At 36.2% G+C, this 12,350-nt stretch overlaps 1 protein-coding gene and 1 pseudogene across 3 annotated transcripts in view; both read left to right on the top strand.

Moving 5' to 3' along the window:
• NMNAT3 (nicotinamide nucleotide adenylyltransferase 3) overlaps positions 1-12,350 on the top strand; it is a 114,789-nt gene that overhangs the window by 55,367 nt on the left and 47,072 nt on the right. The gene's annotated exons all lie outside the window — the stretch shown is intronic.
• On the top strand, positions 802-2,849 carry LOC121033739 (isopentenyl-diphosphate Delta-isomerase 1-like; annotated as a pseudogene).

Below are 12,350 nucleotides of genomic sequence, written 5' to 3'. Positions count from 1 at the left end.
TTCCGATTCTGTGTCTCCCTCTCTCTCTGCCCCTCCCCCGTTCATGCTCTGTCTCTCTCTGTCCCAAAAATAAATAAATGTTGAAAAAAAAAAAAAGGATTCTTTAAAAAAAATAAAAATAAAAATAAAAACCATCCTCCAGAGGATTTGGGGAAAACGGCAGACTAGGGAGCACCAGCAATCTGTCTCTGCACCTAAACAGCAGTTGCACTGGCAGAATCGGTCTGATGTAACTATTTTGGAACTCAAGTCTGTTGAAGGCTTGCAACTTCTAAGGGAAGATTGGGGCAGGTAAATTGCAGCTAACTTCAATCAGTTTCAGTGCTTAGCACACTAACAGTTGCCCCCACGTGGCAGGCAGCTGTATACATGTTCCTGGAGCAGCCTGCACACAGCCTGTGATAGCCAAGGATGGCAAAAAGGACACTGTCCCCCAGATATCAGGGATCTGTGTTCTGATCCCCTTTTGCACCTCCCCCAACTCCCAGTATTTGTTGCAAGCCTCTCCCCCTCTGGTTGAAGGGATTTCCAGGGGATTTAAAGGGCCAGTGCCTGGGGCGCCTGGGTGGCGCAGTCGGTTAAGCGTCCGACTTCAGCCAGGTCACGATCTCGCGGTCCGTGAGTTCGAGCCCCGCGTCGGGCTCTGGGCTGATGGCTCAGAGCCTGGAGCCTGTTTCCGATTCTGTGTCTCCCTCTTTCTCTGCCCCTCCCCCGTTCATGCTCTGTCTCTCTCTGTCCCAAAAATAAATAAACGTTGAAAAAAAAAAATTTAAAAAAAAAAAATAAAGGGCCAGTGCCTTTTCCCTCTCCCCTTATTTTTCTTTTTTTGTTGTGGAATCCAGACATTAAAAATTACTGCATGTTAAGGGGGGGGGGGGCAGAAATTAAAAATTGATCTCACGTGCCCAGAGAAAGACTGAGAAAAGACCTTAAGTTTACACCTCAGACTGATCCTCAGGATAGAGACAGCTTAAAACGACTAAAAAGCAAAATAATAAATGATAACAAAAACAAAAACAAACCTTGGGGAAGGAGGAGAATCTGATTTCCAGAGTTACCACATCATTAGATTCAAATGTCCAGTTTTCTACAAAAACGTCACAAGACCTACAAAGAAGCAGGAAAGTATGGCCCACTCAAAGGAAAAAGATTAATCAACAGAAACTGTCCTTGTAAAAGACCTGAGGGTGGATATGCTAGACAATGACTTTAAAGCAACTGTCTTAAAGATGCTCAAAGAACTGAAGGAAGATGTGGAGACAGTCAAGAAACCATGAATGAACAAAATGGAAGTATCAGCAAAAAGACAGAAAACCTACAAGGAGCTAAAAAGATAATCTGGAGCTGAAAATTACAGTTACTGAAATTAAAAATTCACTAGAAAGATTCAAAGACAGATTTGAGCAGGCAGAACAAAGAATCAGCAAACTGAAAGATAGGACAATGGAAATCATCAAGTCTGAGGAAAGAAAAAAAAGATTAAAAACCAAATGGAGTATAAGAGACCATTGGACCACCATCAAGTAGACCAACATAGGCATGATGGGAATCTAAGAAGGAGAAGAGGAATAAAGGAGGAGAGAGAATATTTGAAGAAACAATGGCTGAAAATTTTTCAAATTTGATGAAAGACATAAATAAAAATATCCAAGAAGCTCAATGAGCGCCAGGTAAGGAGAAAGCAAAGAGATGCACACTGAGACACATTATAATCAAATGAGACACATTATGACCAAATTTGCAAAAGGGAGACACAGAGAATCTTGAGGGCAATGAGCAAATCATCACATACAAGGATCCTCAATACGATTTTCCGCAGATTTCTCATCAGACACTGTGGAGACCAGACACAGCGGGCTGATACATTCCGAGTGCTAAAAGAAAATAGGTGTCAACCAAGAACCCTGTATCTGGCAAAACTGTCCTTCAAAAGTGGGAGAGAGGGTTGGGACCCGTGTTTTGTGGGACAGATCTGATGTGTCCTGACACTGCCTGAGATAGATACTGACAACCTCTGTAAGCAGGTTCAACTCCTGGCAGACATGTGTATCCTTACTGATGAAAATGACAATAAAATTGGGGCCAAGACCAAAAAGGATTGTCACCTGAATGAAAACATAGAGAAAGGATTATTGCATTGAGCTTGTAGGGTTTTCTTATTCAACACTGAAAATAAGCTCCTGCTACAACAGAGATCAAATGCAGAAATTACCTTTCCAGGTTGTTTTACCAATACTTGTTATAGTCATCCAGTAAGTAATCCAGGAGAGCTAGAAGAAAATGATGCAGTTGGAGTAAAATGAGCAACACAGAAACATTTAAAGGCTGAATTAGGAATTCCCATGAAAGAGGTTCCCCCAGACGAAGTTAATTATCTAACAGGAATTCACTACAAGTTTCAATCAGATGGTATCTGGGAGCGGGGGCAGGGAGGGGGGGGAGGGACATGAAATTGATTACATTTTGTGAGCAAGAACCTAACTTTGAATCCAGATCCCAGTGAGATTAAGAGCTATTATTATGTGTCAAAGGAATATTAAAAGAACTTTTGGACAAGGTAGCCAGTGGTGAAATGAAGAGAACTCCATGGTTTCAAATTATTGTCGAGAATTTCCACTTTAAATAGTGGAATAAACTTAAATCATTTGAATAAGTTTGTTGACCATGAGAAAATGCATAGAATGTGAATGTTGAGATGAATGGTTAGTAAAATACTAAAAATTTTCTCCACTTAGTAACCTCAACATGATTTTTTTATTTTTTTGATACATTGTGATAAACATTGTCAGCACACTAGCGGAGCACTTTGCTCTTTGCCAAATGCTTTATAAATCATTAAATTTTCATCATAGTCCAGGGGGGGAAAAGTGAGGGATAAATTAAGACATACCTAGATTAACAAAAGCTGAGGGAGTTTGTTACCATTAGATCTACCCTGCAAGAAATAGGGAGTTCTGTAAGGTGAAGTGAAAGGAAACTAGACAGTAACTCAAATCTGAATGGAGAAATAGATCTCAATAAAGGTAAACACATGGGAAATTATAAAATCTAGTGTTATTGCAACAGTGGTTTGTAATTGCACATTTTGTTTCCTACAGAATTTAAGAGATTGATACATTTGAAGAAAAAAATTCATTTGTCTAAAAGCTAGTATTACTGTAACTTTGGCTTGTAATTCCAAATCATGTTTTCTATCTAATTTAAGAGACAAATGCATTTAAAAGAATTATAAGTTTATGTTTTGGGGCACACACTGTATGAAGATGTTAACTGGTGACATCAACAACCAAAAAGGGTGGGGACGGAGGTTTAAAGGAGCAGAGATTTTGTATGCCATTGAAGTTATACTGGTGTAAATGTAAATTAAAGTGTTGTAACTTTTGGATGTCAAGTGTAATCCCCATGGTAACGACAAAGAAAATAGTTATAGAATATACCCAAAAGGAAATGAGAAGCAATTTAAACATTCCACTACAAAAAAATCAACTAAACACAAAAGAAGACAGTAATGAAGGAAAAAGGGGGAAAAAACCATAAAGCGTTTAGGAAACAAATAGCACTATGACAGAAGTTCGTCCTTATCAGGAATTACTTTAACTGTAAATCTTTTAAACTCTCCAATCAAAAGACAGAGATTGGCAGAAGGAAAAAAATCCATGATCCAACTATATACTATATACAAGAGATACTTTATATCCAAAGACAAAAATAGATTGAAAATGAAAGGTTGGAAGAAGATACTTCATGAAAATAATCCAATATAGCCGGAGTGCTTGTACTATTTTCAGACAATATAGACTTTAAAACAAGAAGAGTTACAAGAGACAAAGAAGGACACTGTAGAATTATAAAGAGGACAATCCAACAAGAAAGAACAATTATAAATATTTATGCACCCAAATACGTAAAGCAGCTATTAACAAACATAAAGGAAGAAACTGGTAATTATACAATAATTGTAAGGGACTTTAACATCCCACTTATATCAATGGATAGGTCATCCAACAGAAAATCAGCAATGAAACAGTGGCTGTGAATGACATATTAGACCAGATGGATCTAACAGATATATTTAGAATATTCCATCCTAAAACCATGGAATACACATTCTTTTCCAGTGCACATGTAGCATTCTCCAGAGTAGATCACTCATTAGGCCACAAAACAAGTTTCAACAAATTCAAAAACAATGAAGGCACACCATGCATCTGTTCTGACCACAACACTGTGAAACTAGAAATCAACCACAAGAAAAAGTCTGGAAAGAAAACAAATGCATGGAGGTTGAATAACCTGCTACTAAACAATGAATGGGTCAGCCAAGAAATCAAAGAAGCAATAAAAAAATACATGGACAAATGAAAATGAAAACATTATAGTCCAAAATCTTAGGGTGCAACAAAAGCTAACAGAGAAGATTATAGCAATACAGGTCTACCTCAAGAAACAAGAAAAATACTAAATAAACAACCTAACCTTAGACCTAAAGCAGCTAGAAAAGGAACAAAAAAAAAGGCCACAATCAGTAGAAGGAAGGAAATATAGATTACAAGAGAAATGGGTAAGATAGAAACTAAAAAAAATAAAACAGTAGAACAGATCAAGGAAACTGGGAGTTGGTTCTTTCAACAAATCAACAAAATTGATAAACCTCTAGGAGACTCAAAAAAAAAACAAAACAAAACAGGAAAGAAGGGAGGGAGGGCAGGAGGAAGGAAGGAGAAATAACACCACAGAAATACAAAGTTATTTGTCTCTTATAAGGGATTATTATGAAAAATTGTATGCCAACAAATTCAACAACCTAGAAGAAATGGATAAATTCCTAGAAACATAACCTCCCAAAACTGAACCAGGAAGAAGTAGAGAATTTGAACAGATTTAAAATTTGAAAAACAAAAAAACTCCAACAAAGGTTCAGGACCAGACAGCTTCACAGGAGAATTCCACCAAACATTTGAATAAGAGTTAATAACTATTCATCTCAAACTATTCCAAAAAATAAAAGAAGGAGGAAATCTTCCAAACTCATTCTGTGAGGCCAGCATTACCCTGATACAAAAACCAGATAAAGATACCACCAAAAGAGAAAATTACAGGCCAATATCTCTGATGAGCATAGATGCAAAAGTCCTCCACAAAATACTGGCAAACTGAATTCAACAATACATTAAAAAAAAAAAAAAAATTCAGGGGCGCCTGGGTGGCCAGTCGGTTAAGTGTCTGACTTTGGCTCAGATCATGATCTCACAGTTTGTGAGTTCGAGCCCTGCATCTGGCTCTGTGCTGACAGCTCAGAGCCTGGAGCCTGCTTTGGATTCTGTGTGTCCTCCTCTCTCTGCCCCTTTCCCGCTCATGCTCAGTGTCTGTCCCTCAATAATAAATAAATGTTAAAAAAAAATTCTTAAAAAACAAACATTCACAACAGTCAAATGGAATTTATTCCTGGGATGCAAGGCTGGGTCAATATTCACAAATCAATCAACGTGATACATCACATCAACAAGAGAAAGGATAAAAACCCTATCATTTCAGTGGAAGGAGAAAAACCACCTGACAAAGTACAATATCCATTCATGATAATAAAAACCTCAATAAAGGGGGTTTTGAGGGAACATACCTCTATATAATAATGGACCTATGTGAAACACCCACAGCTGACATCATACTCAATGGTGAAAAACTAAGAACTTTTTCCCTAAGATCAAGAAAAAGACAAGAATGTCCACTGTCACCACTTTTATTCAGCATAGTACTCTAAGCCCTAGCCACAGCAATCAGACAACAACAACAAAAATAAATAAATAAATAAAAGGCATCCAAATTGGTGAGGAATAAGTAAAATTTTCACTATTTGCAGATAACATAATATTATATCTAGAAAATCCTAAAGATGCCACCAAGAAAACCTACAACTGATAAGTGAATTCAGTAAGTTTGCAGGATACTAAATCAATATACAGAAATCTGTTACATTTCTCTATGCCAATAATGAAGCAGAAGAGATATTAGGAAAACAATGCTATTTACAATTGCACCCAAAATAATGAAATGCCTAGGAATAAACTTAACCAAGGAGGTGAAGACATGTACCCTGAAAGCTATAAAACATTGATAAAAGAAACTGAAGACAACATAAATAAATGGAAAGATATTCCATGCTCATGGGTGGGGAGAACAAATATTGTTAAAATGTCTGTATTACCAAAGCAGTCTGAACATTTAATGCAATCCCTATCAAGTTTTTCACAGAACTAGAACAAACAATCCTAAAATTTGTATGAAACCACAAAAGACCGCAAACTGCCATAGCAATCTTAAAAAAAAAAAAAACTGGAGGTATCGCAATTCCAGATTTCAAGACATAGAACAAAGCTCTAGTAATCAAAATAGTATGTTACTGGCACAAACAATAGACACATAGGTCAATGGAACAGAATAGAGAGCCCAGAAATAAACCCAAAATTAAATGGTTAATTAATCTTCAACAGAGGAGGCAGGCATATGCAAGGAGAGAAAGACAGTCTCTTCAACAAATGGTGTTGGGAAAACTGGAGAGCTACATACAAAAGAATGAAACCAGACCACTTTATTACACCATAAACAAAAATAAAATCAAAATGGACTAAAGACCTAAGTGTGAAACCATAAAACTCCTTGAAGAGAGCAGAGGTAGTAATTTCCCTGACACTGGGTGTAGTAACATTTTTCTACATATGTCTCCTACAGCAAAGTACTAGAAGTTATAGACAGAGCAATTAGGCAAGAAAAAGAAACAAAACACATCCAAATTGAAAAGGAAAAAGTAAAATTATCTATGTTTGCAAATGATATGATCTTATATGTAGAAACCCCTAAAATTTACACACACACACCCACACACACACACACACACACACACACACACACACACACACAATCTTTAGAATAAATGAATTCAGCAACATAGCAGGATACAAAGTCAACATGCAAAATTCAGTTATATCTATACACTAACAATGAACAATGTGAAAGGTAAATTATGAAAACCATTCCATTTATAATAGCATCAAAAAGATTAAGATACTTTGGAATTATCTTAACCAAGGAGACAAAAGACTTGTACAATGAAAACTCAACACAGTTGCTGAAAGAAGTTATAAATAAATGGAAACACCATGCTCATGGGTTGAGAAAAGTTATTATTAAAAATAACTTAGGTTAAAATTTTTAACCTCCTATTAAAAAGTCAGTACTATCCAAAGAAATCTACAGTTCCATGCATTCTCTACCAAAATCCTAATGACATGTTTTGCAGAAATAGAAAAACCCATCCTAAAATTCTTAGGAAATATCGAGAAACCCCAAATAGCACAACAGCCTTAAAGAACAAAACTGGAGAACTCACACTTCCTGATTTCAAACTTAACTGCAGTGCTGCAATAATCAAAACAATGTGGTCCTGGCATAAAGACAGACATATATAGTATATAGACCAAGGGAATAGAATAAAGAGCCCAGAAATGAACCATCGCATATAGGGTCAAATGATTTTTGATAAGGGTGCCAAGGTCATTCAATTGTGAAAGGTTAGTCATTTCACCAAATGGTACTGGGAAAACTGGACATCCACATGCCAGAGAATGAAGTTGGACCCTTACCTAACACCATATACAAAAATTAAGTCAAAATGGATCTAGGACCTAAATATAAGAAAAAGAATAAAGCTCTTAAAAGAAAACATAAGATAAAATTTTAACAATGAATTTGGCAGTGATCTCTTGGATATGACACCAAAGGCATAGGTAACCAAAGGAAAAATAGACCAGTTGGACTTTGTGAAAATCTTAAAATTTTGTGTATCAAAAGACACTAACAAGCGTAAAAAGACAACCCAGAGAATGGGAGAAAATATTTGCAAATTATATATCTAATGAGAAATTAATACCCAGAAAAATAGAGAACTCCTAAAACTTAAAACAAATGAACCAATTAAAAAATGGACAAAGGAATTGAATAAACATTTCTCTAAAGAAAATATACAAGTGGCAAAGAAATACATGATAAGATGCTCAACATCACTAATCACTAGGGAAACACAAATTAAAACTACAATAAGATTCTACCTCACACCCAAGTAGGATGGCTGCTATCAAAAAAAAAAAAAAAGAACACAATGTTGGCGAGGATGTGGAGAAATTGGAACCCTTGTGCACTGTTGATAGGAATGTAAAATGGTACAGCCATTGTGGAAAATAGCATGGCAGTTCCTCAAAAAAGTTGAAATAGAATTTCCATATGATCCAGCAATTCCACTTCTGGTATGTACCGAAAATAATTGAAAGCAGGGTCTCAAAGAGACATTTGTATACCCTTGTTCATAGCAGTATTATTCACAGGAGCTGAAATGTGGAAGCAACCCAAGTGTCTATTGATGGATGAATAAATAATCAAAATGTAGTATATGCATACAATGGACTATTATTCACCCTCAAAAGAAAGGAAATTCTGCAATATGCTGTAACATGAATGAATCCTGAGGACATATATGCTAAATGAAATAAGGCAATCAGAAAAAGACAAATACTGTATGAGTACGTTTATATGAGAAACTTAGAGTAAATTTATATGAGAAACATTTATATGAGAATGCATAGAGATAGAAAGTAGTATGGTGGTTGCCAGGGGCTGGAGGAGGGGGAAATGGGGAAGTATTATTTAATGGGTATAAGAGTTTCAGTTTTACAACATGAAAAGAGCTATGGAGATGGACGGTGGTGATGACTGTACAACATTACGAATGTATTTAATACCACTAAACTGTTAAAAAAGGCTTAAGATGGCAAATTTTGTTATGTGTATTTTACCACAATAAAAAAAAAACTGTCCCCCACCATACATACATAAATTAATAATTTCACTGATGAATTCTGCCAAACATTTAAGGAAGAAATAATACTGGTTGTATACAGTCTCTTCCAGAAAATCAAAGAGGAGAGACTACTTCACAACTCCATCTGTGACTCCAGCATTACCCTGATATCAAAACCAAGCAAAGACATCACAAGAAAAGAAAGCTATATGCTAGTATCCCTCATGAACATAGATCAAAATCCTAAACAAAATATTTCTAAAAAATCTAACAGTACATATACAGGGTAATATATCAGTACCAATCTTCTCTCTTGATTGTCTCACAGATGAATGCTTAGTTTAACACCCAAAAATCAGTTAATATAATTCATTACATTAATAAACTAAAAAGAAAAAATATGTGATTATCTCAGTAAAGACAGTTGTCAAAAGCCACCATCCACCCCTAATATTAAAAAAAAGAAAGAAGGAAAATACAAAATAGCATAATAGGAATGGAAAGGAATTTCTTCAACCCAGTAAAAAAAACTATCTGTGAAATACCTACAGTTAACATCTTAATGGTAAAAGGCTAAATGTTTTACCCTTAAGAACAGGAACAAGATAAGGATCTCCATGCTTGCCCCTTCTATTCAACGTTGTACTGGAGGTACTGGCCAAAACAGTAAGGCAGGAAAAAGAAATAAAATCTAAAGACAATGCAGAAGAGAAAGGATAGTCCTTTTAAAAAATGGTGCTGAAACAATTGGATACACATAATATGCAAAAAAGAAAAAAAGGCACTTCAATTCATATCTCACACCATGTGCAAAAACTAACTCAAAATGTGTCATAAACTTTATTTTTTATGTATATAATTTATTGTCAAATTGGTTTCCATACAACGCCCAGTGCTCATTCCAACAGGTGCCCTCCTCAGTGCCCATCACCCACGTTCTCCTCTCCCCCACCCCCATCAACCTTCAGTTTGTTCTCAGTATTTAAGAATCTCTTATGGTTTGCCTCCTCCCTCCCTCTCTATAACTATTTCTTCCCCTTCCCCTCCCCCCCGGTCTTCTGTTAAGTTTCTCAGGATCCACATATAAGTGAAAACCTATGGTATCTGCCTTTCTCTGCCTGACTTATTTCACTTAGCATAATACCCCCCAGTTCTATCCACATGCTGCAAATGCCCAGATTTCATTCTTTCTCATTGCCAAGTAGTATTCCATTGTATATATAAACCACAATTTCTTTATCCATTTGTCAGTTGATGGACATTTAGGCTCTTTCCATAATTTGGCTATTGTTGAAAGTGCTGCTATGAAGCCTAAAACTATAAAATTTGTAGAAGAAAACATAGGAGAAAATCTTTGTGACCTTAGGTTAAGACTTCTCAGATGAGACCCCACAAAAAGCATACTCCAAATAGAAAAAAAAAAAAAACAAGTATAAATTAGACCTTATTAAAATTAAAAGCTTCCGTTCCTCAAAAATGAGTATGAGAATGAAAAGACAAGCCATAGACTGGGAGAAAAGATTTGCAAAGCCTATATCTGATAAAAGATTACACCTACAATATATAAGGACCTCTTAATTCAGTAATTTTAAAAAAAAAAACAAGCAATGAAAAAATGGGGAAAATATTGGAACAGAGTCTTCACCAAAAAAAGATAGAGGTATGGCAAATAAGCACATGGGGAGATGTTCAATTAAATAAGGGAAATGTAGAATAAGACCACAAATAAGAGATACCACTGCTCCCATACCAGCATGGCTAAAATTGAAAAGGCTAACCTAGAACTATGGTCAAAGACATGGAACAATTGCAAGTTTCAGTCACTGCTGGTAGGAACATGAATATGCAATGGCTATGGAAAACAGCTTGACAATTTCTTTCAAGCTAAATGTTACCTGCCATATGATTCAGCTGTTCCATTTCTAGGTATTTACCCAAGAGAAATTAAAGCTTCCACTCACGTGAAGACTCATGCACAAATGTTCAGAGCAGCTTAATTACAACGGCCCCAAACTGGAAACAATCCAAGCTTCCATCAACACGTGAATAAACAGGTGGTGGCTTATCCACACAGTGGAATAGTACTCAGCAACAAAAAAGAATGAACCCAAAACATAGATGAATCTCAAAATAATTATGCTGAAAGAAGCCAGAGCAAAAAAAGAGTACATATTTTATGTATTCCATATGTAAAAAAATTCTAGAAGTTACAAACTAATCTACAGTGACAGCAAACAGATTAGTAGTTGGGGGTCAGGGTGTAGCATGGGGCAGGAGGGAAGGATTACAAAATGGCACAAGGAAAACATTGGGAAGTGATACTGTGTTCATTATCTTGATTGTTGTTTTGGTTTTTTGGGTATATACATTCTAAAATGTACTAAAGTATACCCTTTAAATATATTTGGTTTATTGTATGTCAATTATACCTCAATAAAAAATACCAAACTTAAAAAAAAAAAAAGATTGCACAAGGCTGCTTCAGTTATATGTAAAATGTGATAAATTCTGTAGGACATATGACCCGATTTCTTTAACAAATAAGTAGTGAGAAAGAAATATTGGAAACTGTATAATTCAAGACATTTAAGACACATATGAAACAATACTATGTATGGACCTTATTTGAATCCTGATTCACGTCAACTATAAAATGATATTCATGCAAGAGTTGGGAAAATCTGAAGACCGACCAACTGGTTGGTAGATGTATTAAAGAATTTTTTTAACTTTACATTTACTTATTTTTGAGAGACACAATGAGACAGAGCACGAGCGGAGGAGGGGCAGAGAGAGAGAAGGAGACACAGAATCTGAAGCAGGCTCCAGGCTCTGAGCAAGCATTCAGCACAAAGCCCGATGTGGGGCTCAAACCCACAAACTGTGAGATGATGACCTGAGCCGAAGTCGGACACTCAACCGACTGAGCCACCCAGGCGCCCCGATGTATTAAAGAATTAATTTGTAAGGTCAATAATTGTTTTTGTGTTAAAATGAAAAGTGTCCTTATCTCTCAGAAAGAAAGTATATACTCTTGGTCTAGCAATTCCACTTCACAAAATTTATCCTAAAGCAAGTGTTTGGGGGGAAAAAGAACATTTCTATTTGGAAGTAAGAAGAAATTTATTTCCCTATAAATCTCTAAACAGTGCGTGGAGTAATGTTCTTTTCGGGATATATACCCTCTGCTTGACTTGATATAAACATCTGTTTGACTCTTAGCCACTAAGTGCCTTTTCCTGCCAACCTTGACTCATCAGAAATGCCCCCTGGCTTCATGGGTGTTGTCTTTGCTGTGAGGCTCATCAGGGTAGAGTATGCGTTCTGCATTGTAGAATGTGTCACTTCACAGACAGGTATCTTAATCTGTACTATTTGGGGGACATAAGCATCCCTTGATGTAGTTGCAGACTCTCTTTTTGCTGCATGGGAAGGAAGGCTCTGGCATGGCCCAGCGAGGTGTCAGAGAGTGTTCCTGATCTCCCAAGATCATGGTAAC

This window comes from Herpailurus yagouaroundi, unplaced genomic scaffold (assembly GCF_014898765.1).
Source record: "Herpailurus yagouaroundi ecotype Mexico unplaced genomic scaffold, PumYag 159, whole genome shotgun sequence".
NCBI classification, from domain to species: Eukaryota; Metazoa; Chordata; class Mammalia; order Carnivora; family Felidae; genus Herpailurus; species Herpailurus yagouaroundi.
The sequence above is the reverse complement of the archived record's forward strand: the minus strand, read 5'-3'. Positions and strand labels throughout refer to the sequence as shown.